Source organism: Camelus bactrianus, chromosome 10, assembly GCF_048773025.1.
Source record: "Camelus bactrianus isolate YW-2024 breed Bactrian camel chromosome 10, ASM4877302v1, whole genome shotgun sequence".
In the NCBI taxonomy this organism is placed as follows: Eukaryota; Metazoa; Chordata; class Mammalia; order Artiodactyla; family Camelidae; genus Camelus; species Camelus bactrianus.
The window spans coordinates 2,687,137-2,708,936 of NC_133548.1; the positions used below are offsets into that span (position 1 = coordinate 2,687,137).

General features: G+C 54.6%; 1 protein-coding gene across 5 annotated transcripts in view; it reads left to right on the top strand.

The window, feature by feature from the left end:
* The first annotated feature begins 509 nt into the window (after positions 1-509).
* SHANK2 (SH3 and multiple ankyrin repeat domains 2) overlaps positions 510-21,800 on the top strand; it is a 497,686-nt gene continuing 476,395 nt past the window's right edge. For 2 of the 5 annotated variants that reach the window (XM_074371521.1, XM_074371526.1), the window contains exon 1: positions 1,411-1,785. The gene's annotated coding sequence lies outside the window, so the exon portion shown is untranslated. The other 3 variants (XM_074371523.1, XM_074371525.1, XM_074371522.1) reach the window with 3 other exon arrangements.

Here is a 21,800-nt window from a genome sequence, read left to right on the forward strand (position 1 = left end):
AGATCTGTCACTCCCAAGCCCAAAGAACATCAGAACCTTCTGCTGATCACCCTTCCCCACCGCCCTTGGCAGGATCCCCTGCCTCCAAGTCAAAGAAATTATGCCTGCAAGTGCCTACTTGGGCTTCATTCTTCCGGTTTTAAGGATTATTACTATTTGATTGTCTCCTTTATTCATTCAACAAACGTTTTATTAAATCTCACGCTTAAGGGAGCAGAGGGGAGAAAGAAGTTGGTATCTGGCAGCTGCCCTAAAGGAGTTACAGGACTTCATCTGTGTCCTGAAATATTAGGCCTCAAACACAACTTTTTTTTTTTTTAATCTAAGTGCTTTTAAAGACTTCTTTGAAATGTGGGACAATTATGCAAGCAGGGAAAAAAAGTATCTAGAGCAAATATTTAACTTTGCCTTCGGTATGTTGAAGTCACCGGCCCATGCAATCTCCCAGGCATGTCCTATAAAACTGACTTTTAAAAATACACACGTATATACGTTCCTCACGGGGAGACGGGGCTGGGGGTTTGCACGGCGGGAGGCTCGCTCTTCCGGAAGCATGTTGCTCCACATCATAGCCTGGACGCTGGCGCTTGCCACCACCCCTCCCGGGACTGCAGATCTGGGCGGCAGAAAGCGCTCCTCCTTTTCAGAATACTGGAAAACGCAGGGCTCAGAAGCCTCCCTCGGCAGCCTCCTCAGAGGCACGCCGCTCCTGCAGGTGGCATGCGCAGTGAATTGCTGGGGTCTTGAGAAAAGTTATTAGCTGATTGCCCGTGCCCCGGGTCGGGAGGAGCAAAACCACTTCCCAGTTCGGAGCCGGGGGCCGGGGGCTTAAGACAACCCGCTTTGGGTTTCGGCAACACTAACGAGCTCGCAGTCCCGGATCATAATAGGATTCGCGGGAGTCTCCGGAGGGTGCCTTTCCGGCTCCAGGATTCAGTGGAGCGGTTGACTTTAACGCCCCCGCCCTCTAACCCCCTCCCGGCCCGAGGGCCGCCGCCCTCCCGCGACACGGCTCTGCACGCCCAGGACGGAGGCGCCCAGGTGGACGGTGGCCTGGGAGGCCGACGGCGGCGCCTTGCCCAGGCACAAAGTTTTCATCTGCTCCGCACGCCTTCACATGTGCGATCGGCCCCTGTATTTCCGAATCCTGTTAGCATAAAACCCTCTCGAGCGGGAGTGGGCTGCGCAGGATGAGCCGCGCTTTACAAAATTAAGGAACTTTCTGGTCCGCTGGCTCGCACCGGGCGGGGTGGGGGAGGGGCGGGGGGCGCCGAGCCACGCAGCCCGGGCTGGGGCGGGGCCAAGGTGGCCCCGGGCTTCCGCCGTCCCCCGGTTGCTACAACAGACCCCGCAAGCCGCGCGCCAGTCGCCGCCGCGGACCGGAGGCGGCCAGGGCCAGGTGGGGAGGGGTCGGCCGCGGAGGCGGGAGATCCGGGGCGGGTGGCGCACGCGAGGCCGGGGCCGCGCGCGCCCTCGGGCGGAGAGAGGACCCCTCCCCCACCCTCGCCAGTCCCGACCTCCCGCGCCCGGCCGAGGGGAGGGTCGGCCGAGCGGCCCCCGCCAGGAGCCCCCGGCCCCCGCTGCAGCGCGGGGCGGGGCCGCGGCGCCTCCCCCCCCCCCCCCCGGCCCGGACACCTGAGCGGCGGCGGCCGCGGCTCCCGCGCTCCGGCCGGGCTGGGCGCGGCGCCGCTCGGGTCCCCGCGGCCGAGCGAGGTGCGTGCAGACGCCGGTCCTCTCCGGGGGGCTCCGGCCCGCCCGGACTCGCCGAGCTGCCGCCCGAGCCAGGTGAGGCGGCGGCGGCGTCGCGGGGCGCTGCGGGTGCGGGGCGGGGGTGGCTGGGGCACCCCGCGCGGCTGGGAAAGACAGTAGGTGGCCCCCGGGCGCGCGACCATGCTCACCGGCTGCATTTTGGTAGCGTCTGGATTCCAGGAACACTAACTACCGAGTAGGCGCAGTCCTGGACCCACAGAGGCTGAGGATAGGGGGTTGGGGGAAGGATTCCTCGGGTCCTGGTGGGAGTCCCTTCTCTGTAGAGGTACCCCCGCCCCCCGTCGTCCTTCTGGAGTAGGGGCCGTTTTGGAAGCGGCGTGGGAGCTGAAAGGAGGAACACCCCTTTTGTTCCCCCCCACCACGCGCTCATGGACGTCTTCACCTCTAGCGCGCCCTGTGTCTCCCCTTGGGGCAAGGCAGGTGGATCTACCTCCACTCGCTGCCGGTGGTCTTGCCCTAGGTCGCCGCCCGCTGGCCCGGATACCTGGGCCCGCTTGCCCGGCAGTGGAATTCGCACAGAACCGCCAGGGGGCGCCCGGGGGGCGGGGACCCGCGCCGCCTCCGCCAGGTCCCCGGAGACCCTGCGTCGGCTACCCCGGCCCCGGGCGCGCCAGCGCCCACAGCCCCCATCCAGTTGCGCGCAGTTGAAGCAGCGGGCTCGGTGAGGCCGGGGCCGGTGCACCTGGCGCAGGCCCCGGGGGTCGCGGGTCGCACCCCCGGGTCTTGGGGATCGAGCAGAGCCCCCGCCAGGTGCCCGGCCTCTGCCCGCCGCACACCCCAGCCAGGCTGGGGGGCCCAGCTGGTGCAGGTGAGCGGCCTCCTCGCCCCGCCGCGGCGACCGGTGAATTATGCAGGAGGCTGGCACCGGCGCGCTCGAGTTGCTCAAGTTTCCCCGGCAACTTTCGCCCGGGCATCCCTCCTCCCGGCAGCCGGGCTGCTCCGCCCGCGCATCCCGTGCGCGACCCAGGCGCCTCCTCAGGGCGTCCGGGGCGCGGGGGGCGCCTGGAGACAGCGACCACGCACTCGCCACCTGAGCTGGGACCACTGGATTGTGCGAGCAGGTGCGACCCCCTCTGAGGGCCTCGCCAGCGGGGTTCGGAGGGCGCGGGGGCCGGGGTGGACCTCGGCTCCGGGGTTCGGAGGACACGGGGGTCGGGGTGGACCTCGCCGCCGGGGTTCGGAGGGCGCGGGGGTCGGCGTGTCTGCGCGGTGACACTGCCCGGGATGAGAGAACCGGCGCGCAGGCGAGGTCAGTGTTTCCGAGGGGCTGGGGGCGTCCAGAGGGGGCGAGGCCGCTGCTGTGACAGTAGGTTTTCGCGGTGGAGTTTTAAAGCGACCCTAGGTGGCTGGATCTGAGAAGGCCCTTGGGCCCCTTGGGTGGGAGCTCAGGCCGCGGTACGAGGGGCACCGTCTTGGGAGTCCTCAGAGGCCTTCCCAAAATAAAGTGGTTTGTGCGTAGAAGTTCGAAGAGGTAAATTGGATAGTTTCGTGACCTCTTTTTGTTTGAAACTCAAGTTCGAACATTAATGAGGTCAATCCGCTAATTAAATTAAGCTCCAAGAAGCAGAGAGGTAATTTCAGAAGTACAGTGAGGGATGGCGGCTTGGCCTCTACCTGGGACTTGCCCGCGGCTTTGCTGACCCGCCGCAGGGAGAGTCAGTGGGCGCTGGGTTCAGCCTGTCTCCAAGTGCCCGCTACCCACGTTAAATAATAATCAGTGGACCGCCTGTTCCTCGCCAGGCGTGGAACCTGGTGCTTGGGGGCTTGGGGAGGTCCAGAGGAGCCCAGGATGCGGCCGCTTTTGGGGACTCGAGTTTTCAAACCACTTGTAGGCGATCGCAAGGCTGCGTGTGAGAAGGGTGTTGAACTGTCTGCCTGGAGCTTTGTACCCACTGGGGGCTCGGTGGTGATTAAAGGGGGACATCGACGTGGCTGCCCTGAGGTGGGGGTTAATAAGTGGTGGCAAGGAGTTTTGCCCGGGAAGTCACGGTATCTTTAAGAAGACATGAGGGAGACCCTTGTCTTAATAGGAGTTAGGCTGTTTCAGAAGTGACTGGATGTAAAACTCCTGGGGTGCAATGTTCTTAAAGGAAGGGGTTCCATTATTATGCTGGGAATTTCTGCTTTTCCAAGAAGAAAGAATTGGGTGGAAAGCTTCCTCTTCTTTGGAAGAGGCTGTAATTCTTCAGGTATCTAAAGGAACCCTTTATGAATAAAGGGATTGTTGCCGGTAGGGGTGGTTCGCAGTGGGCACTGTTGACAGCCCTTGGCTGCTTTGAACAAATCAGATCCCTTTATTGGTGGCGGGTGGGGGTAGCGAGTGAGTCTGCCTACTGGCTCCAAGTACAGTTTGCTTTAGAAAGCTCTATTCGTATTCAGGTGAGTTTCCCAGAGGTTTTCATTCATTCATTTATTTTAAAGTGCTTGGGGTTGTGGGCAAGGCCCCCTATCTGGCGTCTAGGGGTCACCTTGTGCAGGTGACTCGGTCCCAGCCTCCGGGGGACCCTGTCCAGGAGAAGCCGGACCATCAGGATCAGATGTGAGGAGTGGAGGAGCGGAGTTCCAAGATAGCTCTGCATTTTACATTTCATTGATGATGGGGAAAAGGGTGGAAGAAAAAACATGCCAGGAGTTAACCTATGTGCAGGGAAAAACTAGTCAAAACTGACTTTTATAGAAAAATAATTCTTTTTTTCCCCCGTAACGAAGGCCCTGGAGATTGAACCCAGGACCTCATGCACGTACATGCCAGGCACACACTCTACCACTGAGCTATGTCCCCCATCCAACCCCCCCCATTACCTTCGTTGCTTTATTCCCAAGTATGCCCTAGATCCTACATGATAGAGTTCTGGTGTCCTTGTCACCTCGGGTGACGAGGTAAAGGGGGGCTTTACCAAAGTGAGGCTCGGTTTGGGAGTTGCAGAAGGGGCCGAGTGTGCCTCTGCCCCAAGGGGACAGTAGGAGTGAGTTCGGTTTGGATCCCGGCCCCTGACCCCTGAACTCATTTCCCTGGATTCTAGCCCCTGCCTTGTAAACTTAAGGTCCAGCATGGCTGCAGGCTGTGGGATCTGAAGTAGAGAGTTATCCTCCGGGAGCCTGGGGAGGGGCAGGGAGAGGGGCAGGCGTGGCTGGAAAAGCCAGGAGAAAAGCACACTTGGTGCCTCTTCTGAGCCTTGCATTGTCCTGAGCCCCAGGGAGGGAACATTTAGGAACCGCCATCATCCAGTGATCGAATCCTCCGCTTTGATCGAAGGCCTGGTTTGTGGTGGGGTCAGGAGGAAAGCGCCCCAGACAAAGGCCACTTTTTCTCATCTTGGGAGCTGCCCCTGGAGCCCTCACTCACCTGGGCAGTTGTTGAAAGGCTGTCAACCGACGGGGTGAGGGGCTCCGAGCGACCACTGTGACCTGGCCACCCCCCCCGCCCCGCCCACCCAAATGAGGAGCCTGCCGTGCCTTCAGAGGTGGTCTGGGTTATATTGGGTTTTCTCTATGTGTTGTAGAAATGAGCCCAACAAATAATCATCTGAGGGCCAGAAGCTGGCCACGGGGGCCACCCCAGGAGCTTCCAGAATAGACAGCAGAAGAGAAGGGACTGGTCAGTTGGTGCACACTGGGACAGGGGCTGTGATGGAGGTGACCATCGGGTGCTATAGGACACAGAGAGGGTCCCCAACCCAGTCTGGGGAAGGAGGGGGACGGGGGTATCAGAACACTGGGGCAGGACCTGGGTGTCTGGCCCTGTCTTCGCCTGTGCTGCCCCAGGACCTGGCAAGAACGGTCTGCCTCTTACTCCAGCAGCTGTAAGGCTCTCTCCTGCTGAGTGTTCCTGCCCGCCTGGCCTGTGCCACACTCTTGCTGTAGGTGACCTCATCCAGCTCTTGCCAACTCCAGAAAGAGAGAGGTGCGATCAGTTATTCCTACTTCACAGATCAGGAGCCTGAGGCTCAAAGGAGTGAAGCCACTTGCCCAAGACCACACAGCTAGTGAGTGGGGAGCAGGGATTGCGCCCAGGCAGCCTGGGAGAACCCAGCCCTGAGTCCCCGACGCCGCACACGGCTGGGATGCACTTTCCCCAGCGGGGAGATTCCTCCGGTTAGGAGATGATTTTTCTTGTTACCATGGTGCGACAAAGAGGTAGAGCCAGCAAGCGAAAACCTCTGTATCTGGTCACACTCCTTGATGGTGAGAGCCCTTTATTTTTTTTCTTTGAAAGCAGAATCAAGAAGTACTTTGAAGTGGCTAAAATGTTCGTTTCATTGGCTCTGGTGGTTGTTCTGAGGTGGGTTTTCGGGGGACAAGGATGCAGCTAGCTCCACTAGAGGGGTTTCCAGTCTTAATGGAGGCGAAAGGTGAACCCAGTCCAATATTGGGGCGGATCTGAGAGCCTGTCCAGGGCTCAGGGTCACTGAGCTGGGCCACTCCTTTTTTTTTTTAACTGCAGTACTAGTTTACAATGTTGTGGGTTTACAATGTTGTGTTCATTTCTGGTGTACAGCATAGTGATTCAGTTACATGTGCATGTATAGATTCCTTTTCATGTTCTTTTTCATTATAGGCTATTACGAGGTATTGAATGTAGTTCGCTCTGCTCTACGGTAGGACCTCGTTTATCTATTTTTTTGGGTCACTTTTTTTTTTTTTTTTGGAGGGGAAAGGTAATTAGGTTTCTTTATTCTTAGGGGAGGTACTGGGGGTTGAACTCAAGAATGCCAAGCATACGCTCCACCGCTTGAGCTATACCCTCCCCCCTGTTTTTGGGGTCACTCTCGATGGATGGGCCCCAGGGATGGGCCAGCTGGGATGCGCGTCACTTCCTGGGAGGAGAGGCCTTCGGGCTGCTGGGACGCCTGGGCAGCGGGCGCGAAGGGCAGGGCTCCTGCTGACTGGCCGCCGGCGGGGAGGGGGCGGGGCAGGGCTTGAAAACTGCCCTGTGAGATTCGCGGGAGTTCGCTCCTTGACTCTCAGGATCGAGTGAGGCCACCAGCTCCCAGGGTCAAAGCTGCAGATTTCACATGATGGGCCTCACGGGGGAGGGGCTTCAGGCCCAGCCCCAGAAATTCTGACTGAGGCCCCCGAAGTCGGGCTGGAGCTCCCCAGCGGTTCCCCTGTCAGGGGTCCTGGGAACACACTTTGAGAAGGATAGTTGCCCAGAGTCCTGAGCTGCTGCTTCAACTAAAAGGCCTGATTTGGGAGACTCGCTGGGGCAGTTTTCTCCCCCCCCCCCCAATTTGTTTTCTTTGCCTCTCAACTCCCTAGGCATTTGAAAAACCCGTCCTCTCACACGGCTTCTGCAACATTTTCGTATGAAAAACCGAAATACCCAGCAAAGCCGAGAGAACTGCACCCGCGCTGCCTTACACGCACCCCAGGGTTCTCCAGCCGCCGTCCCCCTGGACGCCCCGTGCATTCACACGTCAGCCTTTAAAATCCTGCTTCATAGCTTTAAGTATTTGATAAGGATGTAGAACCTGGTCTGCAAGGCAAATATTGACATTTGGGAAGTAACTGTTCCCTAACTTTAACCGTATCCATTGCAGCGAAGGGTGACTTGACACCCACCTTTCCTTGACAAATACCTGGAGGGCCCCCTTCCTCCCTTGGGTTGGTGCCACCACCTCCCCGAGGACTTTCATCCCAACGTGGTAGACTTTTATGCTCGTGAGTCTTTTACTAATCGATCGAGTATGTTTCTCTGCAGGGAAACTGTACATAAATTAACTTTAAAATTTTCCTGTGACCTAAAGTCTCTAAGTATTAAAAAAAAATAGTCGCTTCTGGATTGAGAAAGCCCTGAGATCAAACTCTATAAATATGTTACGGATTTTTAGAAATGGAAATAGGAAAGTGTTATTGGAAATACAGCTCTTAGAGATCAGATGGTGGGTGTGTTTGGTGTGGTTTAATGAAAACCTTAGTTGAAGTTCCCCCTTTGTTTGGTATTAGGGAGTTCCCTCCCCACCACAACATTCAGAGGGGGCTGGAAAGCCTTTTGGATGTAAAGGGTGGGAGGGGCTGCTGGGAAGAGGGGGACCCCAGGCCTTTCTGGGTCCACACACCCCAGTTTGAAGCCCCCTGCAGGGGAGGAGAGAGAAGTGGGTAAGATTCAGCCCCGCCCTCAAGGTTCTGGCAGGTGATTCCCACCTGGGGACAGTGGTGACACCTCGGAGACAGTAGTGACCGGTAACGGACCCACGGTGTGGGTTGAACCTGAGAAAGGCAGGATGGAGCGGTGGGGACTGTGGCCTGGCAGACTGGGTCCCAAAAGCGCAGACCTCACACATCTTGAGCAGAACCGAAGGCCAGCTTCGAGGAGGGAAAGTTCAGCCTGGGGCCCCTGCGTGAGGAGTGGAGGGGGGACTTCTTCCTGCTTGATGACACCCTGGAAAGCACAGGGCACAGTACCTCCTGCCCGGGATTTTTCCTGCCTCCCCATCTTCCTCCTTCCTGTTTTTTTTTTTTTTTTTTTTCTTACTGGAGGTACTGGGGATTGAACCCAGGACCTCCAACATGCTAAGCATGCGCTCTACCACTGAGCTCTACCCTCCCCCTTTTCTGATTTCCATGCATTGTTCCATGCTCCCATTATCCTGAGGAGAGGTGGGGGCCTGGCAAACCGCAGACAATTGCTGTGCTGCGTGCAGGTCCCCTGTCACCAAGGAAAGGACCGGGTCTTGCTTCTCTCTGTATCCCAGGGTTCTGGAAGGGCACTGGTTTGGAGCAGGCCCTGCCCCAGTGGCTGGAAGGCATCATTGGTTCCAGGCTTCCCCTCCCACGTGTGCATTCAGCTCCCGGAAGTCGCAAAACCAGTCAGGCCACCAGCCTGTTCTTTCTTGGCCTCGCCCTGAGGGTTCAGACCTGGCTAGCTGGGGGGGAGGGGGGGTGCCTCCAGGCCGGGCAGCTCTGGGATGTCAGTTCCTGGCAGGTGGCACGTGAACTTGCCGCCACCAGGATTACTGCCAGAATGTTTGCGGAGCTGGCGCCTGGGGGCTGGGGGTGGGGCAAACAAAAGGCCACAGTTCAAGGATGTTTTTGTTGCACATGGAGCCCAGGTAGAGTCCGGATAGCATTCCCAGACGGTGGTGGCCAGCCTGGCGTGTGGGGTTACCGACCCCCCACACGTGGGGCTGGGGGCGCCACGTTCTCGGTTCCTGAGAGTTCCAGGCCTTCCCTGCTTTTCTGCAGCAAAATGGTCCCAAAGTGTGTGAAATTAGACCGTCTGGTTTCTGTGTGTTTTGATTCTTTGGGCTCTTTCTGGGGCTGTCCCAGGCCAGTGAGTGGCTGGCAGGGTCTTCTGTGCTGAGTCTGGCAGGATTCCTTCCCGACGCTTCTTTGTCTCTTGATCAAACCTCTGATGAAGTTCTTTGGGTTGTTGGGGAGGGACACCCGCTCAGACAGGTGAAGGGGGAGTGTGATGGGGACACAAGACTGTTACTGTCACCATGGGGCCAAACAGGCTCCCAGAGTTGTCTCTCCCTCTGCTTCTTCCTCGGTGGACCATCTTGATGACTTTACATCATGAAAATCAGGGTAACAGTGAGTGTGGGGCCTGGCAGGGTTCCACGGCCGACTCACTCCATCCTCAGCCCTGAGTTGTGGGCGCTGGTACCCTCACACCCATTCTCCAGATGAGTAAACTGAGGTAGACAGGGTTTCCCTACCACTCGGACCCTCTGCCAGCCAGCTGCCCACTCCATGGCGCAGAATTAGGTGCCTGCCCGTCCCCCTCCCCTGTGTCATTCAGGGTGATGCCCGAGTTTATCTTTCTGCTCCTTCCAGGGAGACTGGGCCCGGTAGCACAGGGCTTCTGAAAATTCTGGTCCCAGGACGCCCCTACCCTCTTTGTAGAGTTTTAAGGACCCCAGGGAGCAGTTTGTTTATGTGCATTGTATCTGCTGATATTTATCCTGTTAGAAATTCAGAAAGAATTTTGAAATATTTAATTAGTAATGCATTTAAAGGTGACAGTGGTAAACCCATATGTGTTCATGTAAATAACATATTTTTATGAAAAACAGCTATTTTCCAAAAACAAGACGAAACCGTGGCACTGGTTTACGTTTTTGCCAGATCTCTTTACTGTCTGGTTTCGTAGAAGACGGCTGGATTCTCGTATCTGCTGCTGCATTTAGCCTGTTGCAGTAACACACGTTGTGTAGCTTCTGGAAAACCCTGCAGCACACTTGGGAGAGGGTGAGAGTGAAAAAACAACTAATCTTGGAGTTCTCATGAAAATGGTTTGACTTCATCGACCAGCCCCCCAAAGGGCTTTGGGGAACCCCCCAGGGTTCCCTAGACCACACATTGAGAACCACTGGAGGAAGCATGGGACCTGAGACATGGAAGTGTTTGAAAGCTGGCTCTGCCCGGAAGCCAGGTGGATGTTTCCACGTATCCCCTTCCTCGTCATTCAGGATGCGTCCGTGAAGTCTGGTTAGGGGCTTCAGGAGGTCATCGCGTGGTCCCCACCCCCGGAAGAGACTGGCTGGTGGCAGAGTCCGGGTGGTGGGGTGCGGGCTCAGGGAAGGCAGGAGCTGGCTCCCTCCACAGCTGGGGTTTGATGGGGGCGGGCACTTGATGACTAAGGGTGTAACTTGTGTTGTGTGAGTGATGTCACCAAAGCTGAGTTGTGTGGTGGTGGCCGTCAGGCGGCCAGGCAGCTCCCTGGGCAGTGTTGTGTGGCAGGAAAGCTGCTTTTTGATACCAGTGAGGGTGTCCACGTGCAGAGGGACTGGTGGACAGAGGCTGGATGGGGGGTTGGGGGCCGCCAGCGGGGAGGAGGCGGAGTCTGCCTAAGAAGGAGAGGACTTTTGGAGCACCCGAAGCGGTAATGGAGAGACGGGGACGTGGACGGCCTGCCCCTCTGGTCCTCAGCCCTGCAGCCCCCGTGTGTGACCTCCCAGGCCACGGACCGGGATGCATCCCGCCAGTGAGTCAGTCCTTTGCTGGTCTTGACCCTTTGCTGGGCCTGAGGGTTGTTTTGGGGGTGAAGATTGTCCCTAGAGGAAGGGCTTGGAGCCCGGGGGGGCGGGGAGTCCCAGCCTGGTCCTTGTCACGTGCTGTGCAGCCTGTGCCGGCCGGGCCCTCCTTTCCCTGGGCTCCCTGGCGACCTCGGTAGAGGAGGAGCTGGCGGGCTCAGCCGCGGGTCCCCAGGGTTCCAGAGTGACCGAGGGGAATCCTGGAAGCAGAAGTTAGTCTCCCTCTTGTCCAAACGCTCAGGTTTTCCAGGGAGACCCAAGCTGGGGGCTCCGGGCGTGGTTGAGGGGGCCCCTGAAGAGGGGTCTGAGACTGGGCTGTGACCAAGCTCTGCTCGGCCCAGCAGGGGGCGGGGGCAGCAAAGGCAGCCTTTTAAAGCGCGGCTCCACACTTGGTGGTCAGAGACCCCGCTGTGTGCCTCCCCCGCCTCCACCCCCCCATCCCGCCCCCCCCCCCCCCGCCTCCAGCTCGCATAAATGTTTGTTGAGTGAACAAGTCTCTGAAGCGGGCGAGCGTCACCAGGTGCATAACTGAGCACCTGCCTTGGTACAGACTTTGTCCTTGAGTCTCCACCAGCCCCTCTGCCGGAAGCAGGGCTGGGGCCGGCTGTGCCCTGCTTGGGGTCATGGCGTCCGAGGAGGCAGAATGGGGTGTTGTTTGGGGGTTTGTGGGCTCTGGGGTTAGGTGTGCTTTAAGTTCTGGTTCTGGTTTTGGTTAGTTCCAGTCGAGACCCTACGAAGCTCTGTTCCTGAGTGGTCCTCAGCCAAGCCGGGATTTCAGGGGCTTTCGTAACAACTTCCCAAAGTTCGGTAACTTCTCATCTCGACTCTAAATAACAGGGTAGATGTTTTTCAGTAGAACGCGTGATGATGTCAAGGAGTAACTTGGGAGTTCAGGGTGGAGCTCAGCTCTGTCTTGACTGATGGCGCTTTTTTGGCTCATTCTCGCCGACCTGGGAGTGGAGGCTGGGGAAGGGCATACGGTTGATTATTAGTATTTTGGGGCGTTGATTCTACCTGAGTAACATGAATGTGAGAGGCATCCAAACGGGGGAGCAAGTGGTGACATGCCCCGGGTCCCCCTGCCTGGCTCCAGGGAGAATCAGGGATCCCCAGGTCTCAGGTGAAGGGACGGTTTCTCGGAGGGCAAAGATGTGCTGTTAACCCTCCAGCAGGCCTCCTTCCTGCTGCCTCTGTGGAGGGAGCCCTAGACGGGTAGGAGAGAAGGGATGGGGGAAGCCACCCTCAGTTCTTTCTCTTATATTCGAGTTTCATGTGTTCATGAGTGGTTTACACCCTTGTCACCCGCCTCCCTCCGCTGGAAGAAAGTCCAGGAGGACAGGCCCCCGTCCATCCTATTCATCAGTGTGCCCCAGGACCAACGCACCGAGGTTGAGTACCACTGTGCCGGGCACTGCTCTCAACTCGTTAAAAAAAAAAACATACAACAGTTTTACCAAGATAGAATTTATACACTGTACAAATCACACCCATTTAAAGTATATAAAGTACTTAGTTCAGTGTTTTTAGAATATATTCAAAGAGTTGTGCAATCATCATCTTAGAACATTTTCATCACTTCTGAAAATCTCACACCCATTAGCAGCCATTCCTTTTTTATGGCTGAATAATATTCCATTGTATGGACACATCCCATTTGACTCATTGGTACATCAGCTGATGGACATATTGGTTGTTTCCACTCTTTGGCTACTGTGAATCACGCTGCTATGAACGTTCAGGTACAGGTTTTCATGTGGGCCTGTGTTCAGGTCTCTAAGGTTCTTACCCAGGAGTGGAATTGCTGGGTCATGTGATATGCAACATGGAACCTCTGGAAGAGCTATCGGACTGTCTTCCAAAGTGGCTGGACCCTCAGCGTTCCAGCCAGCAGTGTCTGAGGGTTCCGATCTCCACACCTCCTCCCCGACAGTGGCTGTTACCCGTCTTTGATGAGCGTCATCCTGGTGGGCGTGAAGTGGGATCTTACTCCTTTGGAGTTGGCGTTTCTCTCCTGGTCAGTGATGTGAGCACCTGTCCGTGGGCTTGTTGATTCTTTGTATATCTCACTTGGGGAAATGCCTGTTCAGAGCCTTTGCTCATTTTTCAGTTGGGCTTTGGTTCTTTTATTACTAAGTTATCAGAGTTCTTTATGTTTTCCAGACACAAAGCCCTTATCAGATACACAATTGATAATTTCTCCCATTCTGCAGGTTGTCTTTTTCCCTTTGCTGATTGTGTCCTTTTAAAGTGTGAACATTTTACATTTTTAGGGAGGAGGTTATATGGCTCAGTGGTAGAGCGTGTGCTTAGCATGCACGAGATTCTGGGTTCAATTCCCAGTGCCTTCACTAAATAAATAAGCAAACCTAATAACCCCCCGCCAAAAAAGGAAAATTTTACATTTTTGATGAAACTATTTACTTATTTTTTCTTTTGTTGCTTGTGCTCCTGGTGTCACACCTGAGAAGGATTTGTCTAACCTGAGGTCATGACAATTGGCACCTGCCTTTTCTTCTACGAGTTTTATGCTGTTAGCTCTTACGTTTAGGTCTGTGGTCCATTTTGAATTAATTTTTGTGTGTGGTGTCGGGAAGGGGTACAGCTTCATTCTTTTGTAGGTGGATGTCCAGGTGTCCCAGCACCATTTCCAACGGAATTATATTGGTGCCCTTGTTGAAAATCAGTTGACCAAAGAAACTGGCTTCCCTTTTGGACTTGCAGGCCCATCGCTTTGCTCTCTCCGTCCGTCCCTGTGCCAGAATGGCGCCGTGTTGCATACTGATGTTGTAGCAAGTTTTGAAATCAGGAGGGTGGGCCTCCCACCTAGTCCTTCTGTCCCCGATGCTCTTTTAGCTGTTCCGGGTCCCTTGAATTTCAGCACCAGCTTATCCACTTCTGCAAAGAACCCGGCTGGGGTTTGATAGGGACTGTTTTGAATCTGTAGCTCATTTTGGAAAGTACTGTCTTAGCAGTGTGAGGTCTGAGGCGTGAACACACACAGGATGTTTTTCCACTTAGTTGGGTCTTTTTATTTTTTGAAAAGTGTTTTCTAGTTTTCAGCTTATAAAATTTTCCACTTCTTTGGCTAGATTTATGCCTAAAGATTAAATTCTTTTTGATGTTATTGTGAAATTGAGTTCTTAATTTCCTCTTCTTTTTTTTTAACGAAGGCACCGGGGAGTGAACCCAGGACCTCACGCGTGCTAAGCACGCGCTCTGCCCCTGAGCTGTACAGCCACCCCCTTAGTGTCCTTTGCAGGTTGTTCAAAGCTGTTGTGTGGAGAGCCCAGTTCTTTTCTGTAGATTCATCTCAGACCCTGTAATCTCGCTGAGCCTGTTTATGACTCCCAGCTCTTTTTTAGTGGCTGCTTGGGGACGTGTGCGCACGAGGTCCTGTCTTCTGCCGAAAGGAGCCACTTCTCCTTTCCTGTCTGGATGCATTTATCTCATTGTCTCGCCCAGTTGCCCGGGCGGGAACCTCGGTGCCGTGCTGAGCAGACGTGGGAGAAGGAGCACCTCTGCCTGGTTCCTGATCCTGGGGGCAGGACCCAGCCCTTCCCCATGAGCCGTGACGTGAGCCGTGGTTTCTGGGGGTGCCCTCTGTGAAGCAGAGGAAGTTCACGCGTGTTCTTTGTTTTTGAGCGTTTCTGTCTTGAAGGGCTGCTGGATTTTGTCAGGTGTTCTTCCTGCATGTCTTGCGATGATCAGCTGCCTTTTGTCCTTTACTCTGTTAATATGGTGCATTACATTAATTGATTTTTCCATGTCAGCCCGATTTTGCATTCCGGGGATAAACCCACTTAGTCACGCTGTGTGGTCGTTTTTACGTGCTGCTGGATGCGGTTTGCTGGTACTTTGCCGAGCTTTCTGCGTGTGTGAGCGCGAGTACCGCTGGCCTGTAGTCCCCTTGAGCTGGTGTCACGGTAGCACTGGCCTCGTAAGGTTGTGGGGAGTATCGTCTTCCACTGTTGGGCAAAGTGTGTGATGAACTGTGTGAAGGCATTGATTCTTCTTGAAACGTCTGGTGGGATTCTGCAGGTGCCGTCGGGGCCTGGGCTTCTCTTCACATGGGGCTTGGAGTTTAACTCACTTTCTTCTTGTTCTAGATATAATCAGATCTTCTGTTTCTTCTTCTTTTTTAAAATTTATTTTTACATTTTTAAAAACCCCTTCACTGTGGTCTGGTTCCTGCACCGTCAGCTACACATATTTCAGATGTACTGTTTGGTGAATTTTGATGCATGTGTACACCAGGAAAGCCACCACCACAATCAAGACAGCTAACATCTCCGTCACTCCCCGCCCCCAGCCCCCCCACCTTGTCCCCCCCAACCCCCCCGGCTCATTCTCCGACGGAGCCCCCTTCCTGCAGACGTGCTTCCTGACTTTAGCAACCCAGACTCCTCACTGGAGGAACAGGGAGAGAGGCTAGAACCTCCATCATCTCGGCCTTCTGCCCCAGGGCGGGGGGCTCTGTCTCACCTCTGAGAGAGACCAGGATTGGAGGGGAGCCCAGAGTTAATTTAGGATTGATCAGGGTTCCAGAATGTTGGTGCTGGGGGCCCAGGTTCAGCCTTTTTGAGAACCTCGGGCGGGAACAGGGACCTGGCCAGGTCCCAGGGGGGGTCTTGCTGGGTCCCAGGCCCCTAGGACCAGGCAGCTCCCCCCGGAGCCCGAGTCCAGTGTAGATTAGTGCGGACTCTCACGGAGCCCAGGCCCAGTGAAGTAGCTTCCGGGGTTTACTCTTGGGGTGGGGGTGGGGGTGGGGATAGCTCAGTGCTAGAGCACGTGTTTAGCATACACAAAGTCCTGGGTTCAATCCCCAGTACCTCCATTAAAAAGTAGTTTAGAACTGGATTACTGAGACTATCTTGGAATATTGTTATTTATTGTTTAGCATTCACTGCTGCCCCTGGACGTACAGACGGACAGTTTTCTGGCCCCCGCTGGGGTGTCCACACAGTCCTGAGGCTGTCGGGGTGTGCGGTCCCCTGAATCACCTGGCAGGTTCCCCAGCAAAGTGTGTAGTCCGGGCTTGGCTGTGGGTCAGTGGCCGGCAGTGGGGTGAGTCTTTTCCCAGAAGACAGGAAATAGCCCTGAGGTAGCAGGCCAGCCAGCGCCACGATACTCCACATTTTGAGGCAGAAGTGACTTCTTCCGCAGGCTTACTTCCTTAATTACATCATGATAAACACCCTGGTTAAATGCTTTCCATTAGCTGTGCCATCACATCAAGTAAAATAAGATAAAATAAGAGAAACCTTTAAAAAACAGTTACTCTATCTTTGTAGGTAGCTTGATGGATTGTTACCATGATTTGCATTTTATCTCCAGACTTTGTCAGGGTCCGAAGCTTTCGCTGCCGACCTGTGCCGGGCACCTTCACGCCTGTGGCCGTGTGGCATCTTCAGAACCCCTCTTGGTGGAGGAAGTATTTTTATGTCCATTTTACAAAAGGGGAAACTGAGGCCCAGAGAGGTGCCTTGACTGGCATTTTGAGCTCAGCTGAAGGGATGGGAGCATGTTGTCCGGCTTCTCTCCCTGCGCGTCTGTCTGTCCCTCCTGGTGTGCCCGGTGGCCTCTGACCATCTGCTGTGAAATCTGTGCCTGTAACTCTGTTTGGATAGCCCTCTCCCCCGACCTCTGGATGGGTGTCAAGGGTCAAGGCTGGTTCAGCTTTTCCCACACGACTGACTCAAGCACGCCTGGAAGCTGCCGGCGCATTTTCATCCCGGCCGGGATGTGTGTGCAGTGTTCCAGGCTGCCGTTCTCCAGGGCCGTGGTCGGGGGTGTTCTGTGTGGAGGATTTTGGCCACGTGGAGAGTGGAGCCCTGGCCAGGATGCGGTGAGACCAAGATTGACTTGTGTCTCTGCGCTTGCCCCAGAATCTTTGCAGCTTTGAGGAATGTTTGGATGCCCCTAGGTGCATGCCCGCATGTCCTCCACGTGGGTGGTGCGTGTGCTCTGCCACGTGACTGCTGCGTGACTTTGGATGAGCCGTTGACCTCTCGACCTCAGTTTGCTAATCCTTTAAATGGGGTCATAACATGTTGCAGGTGGCCTTGAGCATTAAGTGAGATAATTGCATAAAGTCAAGACTGTGTTGGCATGCGTGGACTGTCTGCTCTCCGTCGTTCTTGGCAATACCCGTGTGTGCTAATCTGTTCAGATAGGGCCTGGGCCGCGTGCAGGTGTGAGTCTGTAGACTCCTCTCCTCTGGCCTGTGACCTCCTGTTCAGGCCCCGTTGTGAATTCCTGCCCTGCCTGAGCTGCGAATGCACCTGGCTCATGCTGGGGCTCTGGATGCTGGGTTGAGGAGGGACCCAGCACCTCCCCCCCCAGGGTGCCTGTTGCCCCTGCAGGGGACAGCGGCAGCTTTGGGAGCCCACGCGAGCTCCTCCGTCCTCCTGTGTGCGTCGGGGAGTTCCCACGGGGGTGGCTCCCTGCAGGAGCTCCAGATGGCTGGGCTGGGGGCGGAGGGTGCTGTTCCGTGTGGGCTTTCTTGGCTCTCAGACGGATTTTCCTAATGTGGACGTGCTTTTGTTCATTTGAAATTTTATCCTGCCATCTTTTATTAAGGAGGAAAGAGAGGGCCTGGGAGGTGGAGATGGACGTCAGTTGCGCCGTTCGGTGAGGAGCCCTCTCCAGAACGCCTGCATTGTGACGGGCTGGGGCCTCCCAGGTGGGGCAAGCTGGAGTTTGACCCTGCTTTGCGGATGCTGCCTGCCTGGGCCGCCCGTGTGACCCGGGCACCGCCTGATCCTCAGCTGTGGAGGGCCTGGGGCAATAGCCACCTCGTCAGTGACGACTGGATAGAGGCTGCGTCAGCTGAGGGGGTCCCAGCAATCCCAGGGTACCTGTTGCCCCTGCAGGGGACATGGCAGCTTCGCTGCGCAACAGACCCCCCCCCCCCCAAAACATAGGGCAAAACAACAACTGCCATTTCAGGGCCAGAGAGTACCTGCTTTGCGCTGGTTTGCCGTTCAGCCTCTCTACAAAGTAAAAGTGGTCTAGGGCAATACCTAAATGAACGGGCGTGGCCGTGCGCCAGTGAAACCTTATTTACAGAAATGAGCTGGGGGCCGGATTTGGCCCATGGGCAGTGATTTTGCTGGCCCTTGGTTTTTTTTATCTCACAATTTGGAAAGTCAACCATCTGAGCAGGACTCAGCTGGATGGTTCTCATGGTCACTGAGTTCACCTAGGGTCAGTGGGGAGCAGACCCCGTCCTGTCTCCAGGGGTGGGCTGGTTGTTGTCAGGGACGGGGGTGGGTAACTGCGCCAAGTCCCCCAAGCCCGGCTTGATGTCTGGGTGGTCGCTGGGTTCCCAGCAAGGGCAAGAGGGAGCCGGCTCCCACGGGTCCCTTTGCTCTGGCCGGTTTGGCCAAAAAGATGACCGAGTCTAGGGTCACTGGGAGAGGATGTCCCCAGGAGGCAGGCCCCGGGAGGCGCGCACCTGGTGTGTCTGGCCCCTCCCAGCTGTTCCGTCACCACCACCACCACCACCACCACCACCACCGTCACGTGCACGACCTTGGAGAGGCTGGGTGGGGTTTCACGCTTTTAGGGGTCATGGGCTCTGTGGATCGGCTGGAGGGTGTGATTAATATTTTAACTTTGTTCCTGAATAATTTTACCTGGTAACTGTTACTAATCTCATTTCTGCCTGCACTTTTGCCCTCTCTGGTAATTGAGCCGGGGCAGAGGAGAGTTCAGAGCATTTCCTGGAGGTCAAGGGCCCACGGGAACTTCGCATCCGGAGGGAGCAGAGGCGGCAGGAAGGAAGGAGGCAGGAGTGGCAGTCGGGTACCACCCGTGGTCCTGGTGGGCCGCGCAGCGTCTGGGCGCCTCGGGTGTCTCAGGAGAACGGGCAGATCAGGTGAAGTCACGGTCCCGCCAGCCCAGACCGCAGCTGCAGTGCGGACAGCACGGTAGGGAGGCAGTGTCCACACACAGCAGGAAACACCCGCTGTTCACGCTCCGGCTGCTCCCACGGGCTGCGGAAATCAGCCTCAGGTTGCTTGATGAAAAAAAACTGAAGATCAGAGCGTTTTTTTTTTTTTCCCTTTTCTCATCCCTGAAGACGTTGGCTTTTTGCCATGCCTTCTGGTCTTTGTTTCCTCCCTCAGCCCATGAAGTAGATTCTGAAACCTTGTGAACTGCTGGGAACGAGGTTCTTTTTTGTTATTGAGATGAAACACACAGAACGTGAAATCAGCTGTTTTCAAAGTGTGCGGCTCAGTGGCATGTGGTCCGTTCACCTGGTTGTGCAGACCCCACCACCATCTGGTTCCAGAAGTTCCAGTGTTTATCACTCCAGAAGGGAACCCCTGCCACCAGCGGTCTCCAACTCGCAGCCACCAGCCTGCTCTGTGTTGGCGGACTTGCCCGCTCTGGGCATTTTATGTCAGTGGATCATGCAACCAGAGGTCACTCGTACCTGGCTTCTTTCACTGAGCAGAATGGTCTCCAGGTTCATCTACCTTGTCACCTGTGTTGGCGCTCTGTTCCTTTTCATGGGTGAATAATATTCCATTGTGTGGATGGACCACGTTTTGTCTATCCGTTCATCTGTTGAGGGACCTTTGGTTGCTTCCACATCTTGGCTCTTGTGAATGGCCCTGTGGTGAACATTCCTGTACGAGTTTGTGTTTGAATCGCTGTTTTGACTTGGCAGAGTCAGCTCCTCGCCCTGGGAAGGACCTGCAGTGTGGGACCGTTCCTGCCACCTTTCTGGATGGGAGGAGGATGTCGACTTTGTCCCCCGTGGGAACCACCTGTGCAAGCTTGTTTAATCCCTGGGACTCTGGAGTGGCACCCTCATGCAGCCCCGTGTCACAGAATCAGCTGGAACTTGGATGGGGCGGGCTGCAGAGCTGGGGCTGGAACTAGGCAGACTGCTCTTCCAGAGAGGGGCCCCCGGGGCTGAGGCAGCTGGGTCGGTCCAGGGCACAGGCTGGTGTGACTTCCTAGGACCCGAGCTGCCACCTGCCTCCCAGCCCAGGACACTGGGGCCACTCTGTGCCTGGGGCCTGTCCTCAGGGTTACAGAGCTGTTTCAGAACGCTTCGCAATTACGATTTCCATCTCCATTGGACTGATGAGCATGTCTAAAAATAGATGTGGAACGCTGAAGGCTAACATTTAAAAATAGTTCAATAATTTAGTTATTCTCTATGGGGCTCAGGGAGCGTCACTCCAAAGTGAGTGCTTTTGGAATATGAAAACTAATGCATGCATCTCTATGTATGACTGGGACACTGTGCTGTGCACCAGAAATTGACACATTGTAACTGACTGTACCACATTAAAAAAAAAAAAGAAAAAAAAAAGTGAGTGCTTTTCAAATTTCCTAGAACCCAGTCCCTGCTTTCTTTTTTTCAACGATTTATTGAGATGTATTTCCCGTGCCCTACGACCCGCCCATTTAAAGGGTGCGATGCAGTGTTTTATCAGAGTATCCGTGGATTGCAGTCATCATTGCAGTCAATTTTGGAACATTTTCATCCTCCCACGAACAAACCCAGCACCAATTAGCATTGCCCTCCACTCCCATCCTGTCTCCCCTTCCCAGCCCTGGCAACCAGTCCTCTGCTTTATAGATTTGGTGAATTCTTTGTAAAAGGAACCTGTACAATATGAAGTGCTTTTTGTCTGGCGTGTTTCACTCAGCATCATGTTGTCAAGGTTCATCCAGGTGGTAGCGTGTCAGGGCCTCATTCCTTTTTGTGGCTGAATAGGGTTCTGTTGCATGGATGAACCACATTTTATTTACCTAGTCATCAGTTCCTGGACGTTTAGGTTATTTCCACTTTTTGGCTGCTATGAAGAGTGATGCTATGATGCGGCCACTATGGAGAACAGTATGGAGATTCCTTAAAAAAAAACAACTAAAAATAGAGTTACCCTATGATCTAGCAATCCCTGGGCATGTATCCGGAAAAAACTCCAATTCAAAAAGATACATGCACCGCTATGTTCATAGTAGCACTGTTGACAACAGCCAAGACATGGAAGCAACCTAATGTCCATCGACAGATGACTGGATAAAGAGGATGTGGTGTATATGTACAATGGAATAGTACTCAGCTATAAAAAAGAATGAAATAATGCCATTTGCAGCAACATGGATGGACCTAGAGATGATCATACTGAGTGAAATATCAGACAGAGAAAGACAAATACTGTATGATATTACTTATATGTGGAATCTAAAAAAATGAGACAAAGGAACTAATTTACAAAACAGACTCACAGAAATAGAAAACAAACTTATGGTTACCAGGGGGAGAGGAAGAGGAGGGGTAAATTGGGAGTTTGGGATTAGCAGACATAAACTGCTATATACAGAATAGATAAACAATAATGTCCTGCTGCCTAGCACAGGAAAGTACATTCAGTAGCTTGTCATGACAACAACAGAAGCGTGCTGCTCTGAACATCAGAGTACAGCTTTTTGTGTGGGCATATGTTCTCATCAGCTTTAAGCATATTCCTTGGCGTGGAATCATGTATCTTGGGTCACACAGTTGCTCTGTGTAAGTTCTTTTCATTTGTTTAGTTTTCTACGATGTACTTTTAAAAATAAAAAGAGCTTTATTTTTAAAATAATTGCATCTGCGAGAAAGAAGACAGAGCCGCCCCCTGTATCCTCTACCCAGTTTATGCCACGAGTAGCGTCTCGCAGAACTAACTGTGTAATGTTCCAACGAGGATGTAGACGATGACACAGTCGAGATGCAAATGTTTCCGTCGGCACCAGGAAACATTTTTTTATAGCCACACAGACGTCGTCCGACCTCACCGGCTTTTCAGCCCCTGGCAACCGCTAATCTGTCTTCCATCTCTGTAATTTTGTCATTTCAGTAATTATACAGAAGTGAAATCCTACAGTAAGTAACTTTCTGGGGTTGGCGGCTCTGTCATCAGAACTCTGGAGAGGTAGTTGTGTATCCGTGGCCCCTCCCTTCTTATGCTGAGGAGGTTCCGTGAGGTGGGTGCATCAGTTGGTTTTACCCACCCGTCACCATTCGAGGGACACCTGGGTTGTTTG